The sequence below is a fragment of the Chiloscyllium plagiosum genome, unplaced genomic scaffold (genome assembly GCF_037043375.1).
Source record: "Chiloscyllium plagiosum isolate Xiang-an unplaced genomic scaffold, Cpla_swu_hap1 HiC_scaffold_34, whole genome shotgun sequence".
NCBI lineage: Eukaryota > Metazoa > Chordata > Chondrichthyes > Orectolobiformes > Hemiscylliidae > Chiloscyllium > Chiloscyllium plagiosum.
The window spans coordinates 28306421-28317123 of NW_028270172.1; the positions used below are offsets into that span (position 1 = coordinate 28306421).

The 10703-nt window shown below is 39.3% G+C and overlaps 1 pseudogene; it reads right to left on the reverse strand.

The window, feature by feature from the left end:
* Positions 1–4720: 4720 nt before the first annotated feature.
* Positions 4721–8565, reverse strand: LOC148141132 (uncharacterized; annotated as a pseudogene).
* Between the last annotated feature and the right edge of the window lie 2138 nt (positions 8566–10703).

Genomic DNA, 10703 nt, shown 5'->3' on the forward strand with positions numbered 1-10703 from the left:
AACCTGCACAACTTTGGACTGTGGGAAGAAACTGGAGCACCCAGAGGAAACCCACGCAGACACTGGGAAAATGTGCAAACTCCACACAGATAGTTGCCCGGGGTGGGAATTGAACCTGGGTCCCTGTGAGGCAACAGTGCTAACCACTCAGCCACCGTGCTGCCCTATCATAGCAATAGTCTTTTCTGAACCTTTCTTCACTTCATTTTTTAAAAGAATAAAGCTGAAACAGATAAGCTCAGAGCCTGGATTAATACACGGAACCACAATGTTGTAGCTATTATAGAAATTTGGTTAAGACATTGACAGGACTGGCATCTCAATGTTTCAGGTTACGATGTTTCAGGCATGATAGAGAGGGATGTCAAAGAGGTGTGGGCATTACTGATTAAAGAGGATGTCACAGCTGCACTAAGATAGGACACCTTGGAGAACTCATCCAGCAAGGCCATTTGGGAATACGAAAGGTGCAATTACTATGATGGGGTTATGCAAGGCCTCCCAATAGAGAGCAGAATATAGAGGAACAGATAGGTTAGCAGATTGTGGAAAGGTAAAAAATGGCAGGGTTTTATAATGGGTGATTTTAACTTCCCCGATACTGACTGGGACTCCCTTAGTGCCAGGGTTTAAATGGGCCAGAATTTGTTAGGTGCATCCAAGAGAATTTCTTGGAAGTCCAAGTGGGGAAGAGGTTGTACTAGATGTTGGATTGAGGAAACAGCCTGGCCAAGTGATTGAAGTTTCAGTGAGGGAGAGTTTTGGAACAGTGATCATAACCCCATAATTTTTAAGATAGTTATGGATAAGGATAAGACTGGTCCTTGGGTGGAAGTGCTAAATTGGGGGAAGGCTAATTACAATAGTATCAGGCAGGAACTGGAGAAATTAGATTAACAGCAGCTATTAGAAGATAAATCCACATCTTAAATGCCACTTGATCAGAGTTCAAGACCAACATGTGCCTGTGGGGATAAAAGATCAGAATGGCAATATTTTAGAACTCGTGATGACAAGATGTATTGAAAGTTTGCTCAAAAAGAAAATAGAAGTATATTTAAGACTTAAGAAACGAAAATCAGACAAGGGCCTTGAGGAATGTAAAGGAAGCAAGAAAGAAGTTAAACAAGGAATTAGGAGACTAAAAGGGGCTATGAAATGTCCTTGATAAGTAGAATTAAGGAGAATTACAGGCATTTTACATGTGTAGCAGGAGCTAGATGGTAGCTAGGGAAAGGGTAGGTCCAATCCAGTACAAAGGAGGGAACCAGAGGAAGTGGTTGAGGTTCTTAATGAGCACTTTGCATTGGTATTCATTAAGGAGGAGAAAGTGAGGTCTGCAGATGCTGGAGATCAAAGTTGAAACTTTATTGCTGGAACAGCACAGCAGGTCAGGCAGCATCCAGGGAACAGGAGATTCGACGTTTCGGGCACAGGCCCTTCTTCAGGATTCCTGAAGAAGGGCCTGTGCCCGAAACGTCGAATCTCCTGTTCCCTGGATGCTGCCTGACCTGCTGTGCTGTTCCAGCAATAAAGTTTCAACATTGGTATTCATTAAGAGAGAGGGCATGGATGATGGTACGATTAGGGGGGATCATGTTGATATTCTGGGGCATCTTAATATTAAGAAGGAGGAGGTGTTGGGTATCATGAAAACATTAAGGTACATAAGTCCCCAGGGCTTGATGGAATCCATCACAGGATACTAAGGGAGGCAAGGAAAGAGATTGCCGGGACCTTAGCAGAGATCTCCATATTCTCTTTAGCCACACGTGAGATGCCAGAAGACAAGAGAATAGCCAATGTTGTTCCTTTGTTTAAGAATGGCAACAGGGAAAATCCAGAAAACTATAGGCTGGTGCGCCGTATACTAGTGGTAAGGTAATTATTCAAGAAGGTTCTTAGGGATGGGATTTATTCCATTTGGAGAAGAATGGACGTAATAGGGACAGTCAGCATGGCTTTGTGCAGGGGAAGTCATGTCTCACAAATTTGATTGATTTTTTTTGAGTAAGTGATGAAGATGATTGATGAGGGTAAAGTCCACATGAACTTTACTAAAGCATTTGACAAAGTCGTTTGTGGTAGGCAGGTCCAAAAGATTAAGTCACATGGGATCCATAGTGAGTGATAAGTTGTGGTAGTTCTGGAAGGGCTTTTACTGACGAGAGGTCTGTGACCAGTAGCGATCTGCAAGGATCAGTGCAGGGACCTCTGTTGTTTGTAATGTATGTAAATGATTTGGATGAAAATGTAGGTGATGTAGATTAGTAAGTTTGCAGATGACACCAAAATTAGTAAAGTTGTGGATAGTGAAGAAGGTTGCCAAGGATACAGCAGAATATAAATTAGTTGGAACATTGGGAGGAGAAATGTCAGATGGAGTTTACAAAATTATGCGGGGCATGGATAAGGTAAATAGACAAAGTCTTTTCCCTGGGGTTGGTGAGTCCAGAAATAGAGGGATAGGTTTAGGGTGAGAGGGGAAAGATATAAAAGAGACCTAAGGGGCAACTTTTTCGTGCAGAGGGTGGTACGTGTAAGGAATAAGCTGCCAGAGGAAGTGGTGGAGGCTGGTACAATTGCAACATTTAAGAGGCATTTGGATGGGTATATGAATAGGAAGGGTTTGGAGGGATATGGGCCTCGTGCTGACAAGTGGGACTAGATTGGGTTGGGATATCTGGTCGGCATGGGTAGGTTGGACCAAAGAGTCTGTTTCCATGCTGTACATCTCTATGACTCTATGACTCTCAGTCTGAGGTGATGAATGTGGGAGGTCAAATGCAAAAGGAAAGTATACAGTAAATGGCAGGACCATTAGGAACATTGATATAGAGAGGGTTCTTGAGGTGCAAGTTCATAACTCCCATGAAAGTGGCAGCACTAGTGGATAAGGTGGTAATGAAGGTGTGCAGCATACTTGCCTTCATCAGTCACGGCACTGAAAATTAAAGACAATGCAAGACACATTGCAGCTATGTATAACTTTATTGAGGCTGCATTTGGGGTATTTTGTGCTCACCATACTATAGGAAGGATATGAAGGCTTTGGAGAGGGTGAGAAAGAGGTTTGCCAGGACACTGCCTGGATTGTAGTCAATTAGGTAACAGGAAAAGTTGGACAAACTTGGTTTGTTTTCACTACTGTCAGAGGCTGGGTGTGGAAGGGTATGGAAGGGGGTGGGGGGGGGGGAGTATTGATCTGATAGAAGTGTGTAACATTATGAGAGTCATGGATAGAGTGGAGTTGGAGTGTTTTTCCAAAGGTAGAAATTTCAAATATTACGAGGCATAATTTAAGGTAAGAGGGGAAAATTTAAAGGAGATGTGCGAGGCAACATTTTTTTTTAACAAAAGGTGGTAGGTGCTAGGGGAGATGGTAATGCAGATGAAGTGGCAACTTTTAAGAGGTATTTAGATAGACCCATGAACATACAGAGAATAGAGGGATTCAGACCATGTAGAGGCAGATGGGATTTGTTAAGAATGGCATCATGATCAGCACAGACATGGTGGGCTAATGGACCTGTTCTGGGTCTGTCCTATTCTCTGTTCTATGCTCTAAAGGTTCTGCACATTGCACATACAATTCAAGTTTATATGACAAATCACTCTGTATCTGAACATAATTGAGCACAATATATTTTAGTAGACTAGCCTTTCTAGGAGACATTAGAGCCTGCTGTTATGAAAATGCTTCCATTACTGGTAATTTCTTGAGGACTCATATCTGAAGCATTGTTACAAATGATTTATTATGATCATGCAAATCCTATCTAGGGTCACCCCCAAGTATGTTAGTTCAGGATCATGCTTTACTCTCTGATAGTCCACATAGATATGCAACTTATTTTTTTCACTGGCATTGTGGAGATGGAATACACTGGATATGGTTTCAGAGGGTTTCAATAGGCAATGTGTACTCCATCAACTTAGTAATGTCACTGTTGAAGGTCTGGTCCAGGATGCAGATTCAGGAACATGTTCTTCCCTGCTGTTATCAGACTTCTGAACCAACCTCTCATATAGTAATGTTGATCCTTCTCTCTCACCTTCTCTGTAATGCTGTATTCTGCATTCTGTTTGATTACCCTAACGTACTTACATAAGGTAGGATTTGTCTGGGTAGTATGCAATGCAATACTTTTCACTCTATCTTGATACATGTGACAATAATAAATCAAATCAAATCAAAATAGAATCAAAAGAAGAATAGAGCTTGGGTGACATACAAATGTCATCGGCATAAATGAACTTGTGAGGTGTCGCCATGCCCTTTATCTAGTCAGAGGTTATCACTCGATTGTAATGATCCGGCTTTTGAGTTTTATGTCTTTTTTCTCAGCTTAACTCCAAGCTTCATCCATAAGACAGTTATTTTCATGAGAAACAGGGCTACAGCACAGAAAATGAAAGACAGCAATACATTTTTTAAAAATTATTTCAAGCTTCTCTTGGTTGCTAAGGACTGTTAACAGATGGATCTTTCTTCTGAGCCCAGTTTGCAGGATGTTAACTCTCTCCTGCCCTCTTGACGAAACATCGAGCAGTAATGGACTTTTTCCTATTTGTGCAATTCTTCTGAAAGTAAAACCAGACCTCAACTTTGCTGTTTACTCTCTGTTCCTGTTTAAACTTTGCAGCAGTTAGACAGTTATTAATTAAACCCTCCTGGGTTTGAACAATCCTACCAGAATTCTTGATATTTTTTTCTCTTTCATACCAGCTCTTTTCTGTCGTTGTACGTGAAGGGGTTGAGGTTAATATTCTCCTCTGCCAAATCATCCTGATGCTATATTACAAATGATGCTCGTAACACTCAAAAATCTTCAGCAACCACAAGCTGCCATCAATTGGCACCATGTTATATCCTTCATATATCAATCATTCACAAGAACTGGTGAAACCATAATGTAATTCTTTATTTGAACATAAAGTTATGCACAGATAAAGTTCAGTGGAAACTTAATATAGTATATCTAACTTTTACCACTGCTGGTCACAGACTGACTGAAAGTCACAGGACTAACTAACACAACATATCTTATCAAGTTTGAAAGTAATTTAGTTTAGCTCCCTTAAAGCTGCATGCCATCATATAATAGCCAGTGAGTCAACTGACCAGAGACAAATGAGTTTTTAGAACATTCCCTTTTTTAATTCAGTTCTGAAGAAGGGTCATTGGACCTTAAATGTTAACTCTGTTTTCTCTCCACAAACGCTGCCAGATCAGCAGCAATTTCTGTTTTTGCTTCTGGTTTCCAGCATCTGCAGTTCTTTTGGATTTCCCTTTTTTAATTCCTTGCGAAGCAGGCATTTGCTTCTAGGCAGCTCAAGAGTTTCCTGACCTTCCAAACCCATTGATCGGTCGATCTTTGGGAAAACCTGAGAAGACAATTGTCCCATATTTGTAGAATGCACCGATGATGTGAGAGAATAGAGAGAACTTCGGAATCTCCAACTTCACAGATCTTATCATCTGCTTCTAGGCTTGTAGATACAAGTCTTGCCTCAACCAGCCAGCTAAAATCAAAGCCAATATTTCAGAGAGTCAATGGAACTGGATGTCTAGTGAAATGGGGGAAACATTTTGTATTAATTCATTCCAGTGCAGATTTTTTTCAGAAAATAACATTGTCGGGTACAGTATGAACAATATGAGATAAGGTGAAGCACATGTAAAGAACATAGAAGAAACTGATGACTTTGGACATTTGATCACCAAACCAGTCTGCCACTAGGATATTTTTTGCATCATTCAATTTTTGTCTGGAGCTCTCGTAGATTAATTGACAGAAATGTATTGCTTTGGCATTTCCATTATCATTGCATCGTGTAATTATCAGGATGGCAGAAGGTGATTGAGATATACAATCAGTCGTATACTTGAGTATACTAGAGTGATTAGTATACTTTATTATATTATATTTATGTTATATTTATATTATACTAATAAAGTATAAAGTTTTATACTTTATTACTCATGCTTCTTATACTCCTGTATGAGGGAACACCCAAAATAACTAAATCCTGAGAACTTAATGCAGGCTGTAAAAGTCAAGAATTAGAGATTCCCAAATGTGCACAGTTTAATGGAATTTAACTAACTACAGTAATGCATTCAATAAAGTAATTTATGAATGTCACGCCTAAAAGAAAAACCCAAGGCTCTTGATAGAGCACCAGAAAAATAAGCAACAGAAATCAGCTTGACCTATGGTGGCTTTGGATAACCCTGCAAACTAAATTGTGAATAATCGCCTGGCCTTGAGAGCCGCAGACTCAGCTGATTCAACTATTGCATTGCTAAGTCTGTCAATGAGTTTGGTTCAATTTTTCAACATTATCATGAAGCCACCATTATCACTCCTCATATACACCTATCCCAAATCTTTTTAGTCAACTAACATTAACTTGCAGTCTCACAAGTGAAACTTCATTTACTCCCTCCTCAAATTCATAAGAAATTATCTCAACTTGATAAATATTGTAGAATTGTTTAAAATGCAAGAATATTTAAATAAATTCTGAGAAATTATTTTATACTCAATATTCTGTTTTAATCTCTGACCGAGCACCAAGTTTCCTTTGGAGCCTAGCAGACTACAACATCCATCCAAGCACTCATTAGCACAAAGTACACAGAATAAATGTCAAGGCTATAATTAGGGCTAAACCCTGTGTATGATGTTGTTCCATTTCTTTACTGAAATATAATTAATATCAGACAAAGATAACTCACTGTGCATTTCATTATATGTCAGATAAAGAGGATGGGACTATTCATGTTAAGAAACATTTTTCAGGAAATGCTTTCACATTTTCCTACTTGGTTTCACCAGGCAATTATTTGACTTCATATATTGACGTGAATAGTACCATTACATTATTTCATTTTTAACGCATCACTTTTGTTAATAGAACTTGTGACAATATGGCAGACAAACATTGTTGAATGACACAAAGTCAGTCACTGTGAAATTTATCAACACTCCAAGTGTAAAAAGGACTGAGAAAGAATAAGCAATCCATTTGCTAAGGCTCCCATCTCTCTTGGATTTATCTAGATTTTTCAGGAATTGAAGATTAATTTCCAGAGCACTCCTGCAAGGAACAAGAAAAATCCTTGCAAGTTCCAAAAATGTGTATACTTTTCCCATTTTCTTCCAACATCTCTGTTTACTATATTTCACTATATTTTACTATATTGGGAAGGGGTTTGGGTTGGGGCAGTGTTGCACAGCTGAAGTGATGTATCGTATTAGCCTAAATATGCAAAGATTTAAATAGCTTAAGGTTATGGCCTTTTAATTGAAAACTCAGTCGTACAATCATGCAAGAACAAGCACATTTTTAAAAACACAAACTCATTGCAGTTTTATGACTTTGTGTCTCACTAATCAATCAGATATTCCAAGTACTTACTTCATATAATCTAATTGGTGTAAATGTTTTTGATGATAAAAGAATCAGTTTAGAGGAGTCCATACAAATCGTAATTAACATTATGAAACAAAAAAAAATCATCTTAAATCTATTCATTGTGTATACAACTTGCATTGCTTGGTCACACTAAACAACAATTTATGAATAATAATATTGAACCCTACCTAAAAATAAGTTTTAAAAAAAAGTGTACTGAATTTACCTAAGGCAAGATTGCTACCTCAGACACAAAATCTCCCACTCCTGAGTTAATTAATTTATTGTCACATGCACCAAAGTACAGTGAAAAGCTTTGTTTACAAGCAGTACTGGCAGATCATAATAAGCAAGGATATACAGATCAAAGAGACTTAGACAGAGGCATACAGGTTACATTGCACCGGACGTGCGCTAGGCAAGATCGACATTAGCAAGATCAGTATTGTTTGAGATTAGAGTATCCATTCATTAGTCTAATAATGGCTGGGAAGAAGCTGTTCCTAAACCTGCTGATGCATGTGTTCAGGTTTCTCTATCTTCCGCCTGACTGAAGTGGCTGGAGGAGATCATTATTGGGGTGCGATTGATCTTTGATGATGTTTGCTGTCTTTCTGCAGCAGCAAGCCGTGTAAATGGAGCCCATGGATGGAAGGTTGGCTTCCATGATGGTTTGGGCTGTGCACTCCACATTCTGTAGTTCCTTACAGTCCAGGGCAGAGCAGTTGCCGTACCAGGCCATTATGCACCGGACAGTACGCTTTGTATGGTGCATCTGTACAAGTTGGTGAGGGTTTTTATGGACATGCCAAATTTCCTGAGCCGCCTGAGGAAGAAGAGGCATTGTTGTGCCTTCTTGGCCGTTGCATCTATGTGGCAAGTCCAGGACACGTTGTCAGTTATTGTCACTACGAGGAACTTGACACTCTCCACCCTCTCAGCCTCAGCTCCGTTGATGTAGATGGGGTTATGTTCTCCTCCTTTCTTTCCGAAGTCAATGATCTGTTCTTTAGTTTTTTTGACGTTGAGAGCGAGCTTGTTCTCATTGCATCACGTCACCAAGCCCTCCATCTCTTTTCTGTATTCTGACTCGTCATTGTTAGATAACCGTTCTAATTCGGTGATGTCATCAGCAAACATCTAGATGGTTTTCATTCGGAATTTGGCAATACAGTTGTGGGTGTACAGGGAGTACAGTAGGGACTGAGGACGCACCAGTGTTAAATGTTATTGTGGAGAAGGTGCAACTTGTCTATCTTCACTAAGTATTTGGGTCCATTATCTCCATGACAGGTTACTAGTTTTGAGTTAGTCCACTGGGGGTGCTTTGCAGTGAATTGACTTAAGAAAAAAGCTAACTGCAGATTGATTTGTAACTAATTACATTAAAAATGCAGAATGTTGAATAAACGAAGTGATATAAAGAAAAAATAAAAATAAAAATTATGGAAATTATTTGACAGCTAGTTATAGAATCATTAAAGATGTGGGAGGGAGGGGAACCATGCTTAACTGAGCATATTAAGTAATCCAATTATTCCAAATCCAAAAGAATCTGTTCACTCTGTAATTGATGAAGGAAGGTTGTGGTGTGAGAATGAGCTTGTCAGTCAGCCGTCAGTTGGTGGTTTCTGTGATGATACCATTTGACAACAATATCACATGATTATAGAATTACATTTAACAGCTACTGTCCTGTAAAGTGGGCTAGTTTGTTTATTGGTGTGGTATTTCCCAGATAGCCACTCCTGGATCAGTGTGATCTTTGCCACCTCTACCAATAGGTGGTATTGAGTTCAATGTAGTTTGCTGCTATGAATCCTCCTTTGCTTTTGTTTTAACATGAGGCTATCTAGTGATTAGTGAGCAAACAGTCCCTTGCAAAAATGGCTGGAACGAGACACAGCAATGTCCCTCTTTCCCACTTACCCAAGCCTCTGCACTTAGCTCAACTCCCAGTGTTGGCATACTCTTGCCAGATACACTCTGTGCTGGAAGTATTACAGACCTCGCTTTTATAGTAAAACGCTTGCAAGAACCAGATCTAACCAGTTTACTTAACTAGCTTAATTAGATTAAGTAGCTAGAGCACTTAGAGAGCTTGTTTAAAACATTTCATAAGCATGAAAGGAAAAAAACCCTAAATGTCTACCCCTCCACTACCCACACTTTTAGACTTTAAGAATGCGGCATGGTGGCACAGTGGTTAGCACTGCTGCCTCGCAGCGCCAGAGAACCGGGTTCAATTCCTGCCTCAGGCATCTCTCTGTGTGGAGTTTGCACATTCTCCCCGTGTCTGCGTGGGTTTCCTCCAGGTGCTCCGGTTTACCCCACAATCCAAAAATGTGCAGGTTAGGTGAATTGGCCATGCTAAATTGCCCGTAGTGTTAGGTGAAGGGGTAAATGTAGGAGAATGGGTCTGGGTGGGTTATGCTTCGGCGGGTCGGTGTGGACTTGTTGGGCCGAAGGGCCTGTTTCTACACTGTAAGTAATTAAAAAAAATTAAGATTTATACTGTTAATCTCCCATACTTAGCTGAACTCACACCATTTGTAAAATCTTGCTGTTCACACTCATTTATCTTGTGCGTAGTTCATCATCAGGCTTTGCCTAGTAACATTCCTACAAAGCACCTTCGAATGTATTTTACTGCATTCAAGGCATTCTACAATGTGAATTGTTATTGTTTATATTGTAAATATTCAATAACCATAAGAAAAATGTAGTTATGACATTTTCCTCAAGTTTGATTTAAAATGGTATCAAAAGGAACAAAATATGTGTCAAACAAAAAATGAAATTCATGGAAACAGTGTTGTGGAATGTCAGTTTTAAGATTTTTAATGATGTACCTCATTTTATTTCATGCAAAAAGATGTAGGAAATGAGAAGTGGTTGGAAATGAATGAAAAACATTTGATGTCAATAAAAATGGAATGTGGAAGAAATGGGATGAAAAATGTATATTTAATAAGAGTCACTAACATCAGAGACATTATGGATTCAAGGGGAGGACCCGTAAAGCAAGAGTTCAACGGAACCATAGTGGTTCAAACTGAAGAATTTTCAAAATGTAGTGAAGGAATGTGTTTAGCAGTACATAAAGCAATGAACATCGAAGGCCAATCAGTGCATTTCTCAATGATTTGGATAATTTTGCAAAAGGGTAAAGTGACAATGCATCCAGCAAAGGAATGCAGATAGATTGTATGTAAGAGTCTGTCAGTATGAAGCTGTGTAGTGATATTTTGGGTGGAATTAACCAATTTTTTTTTCAT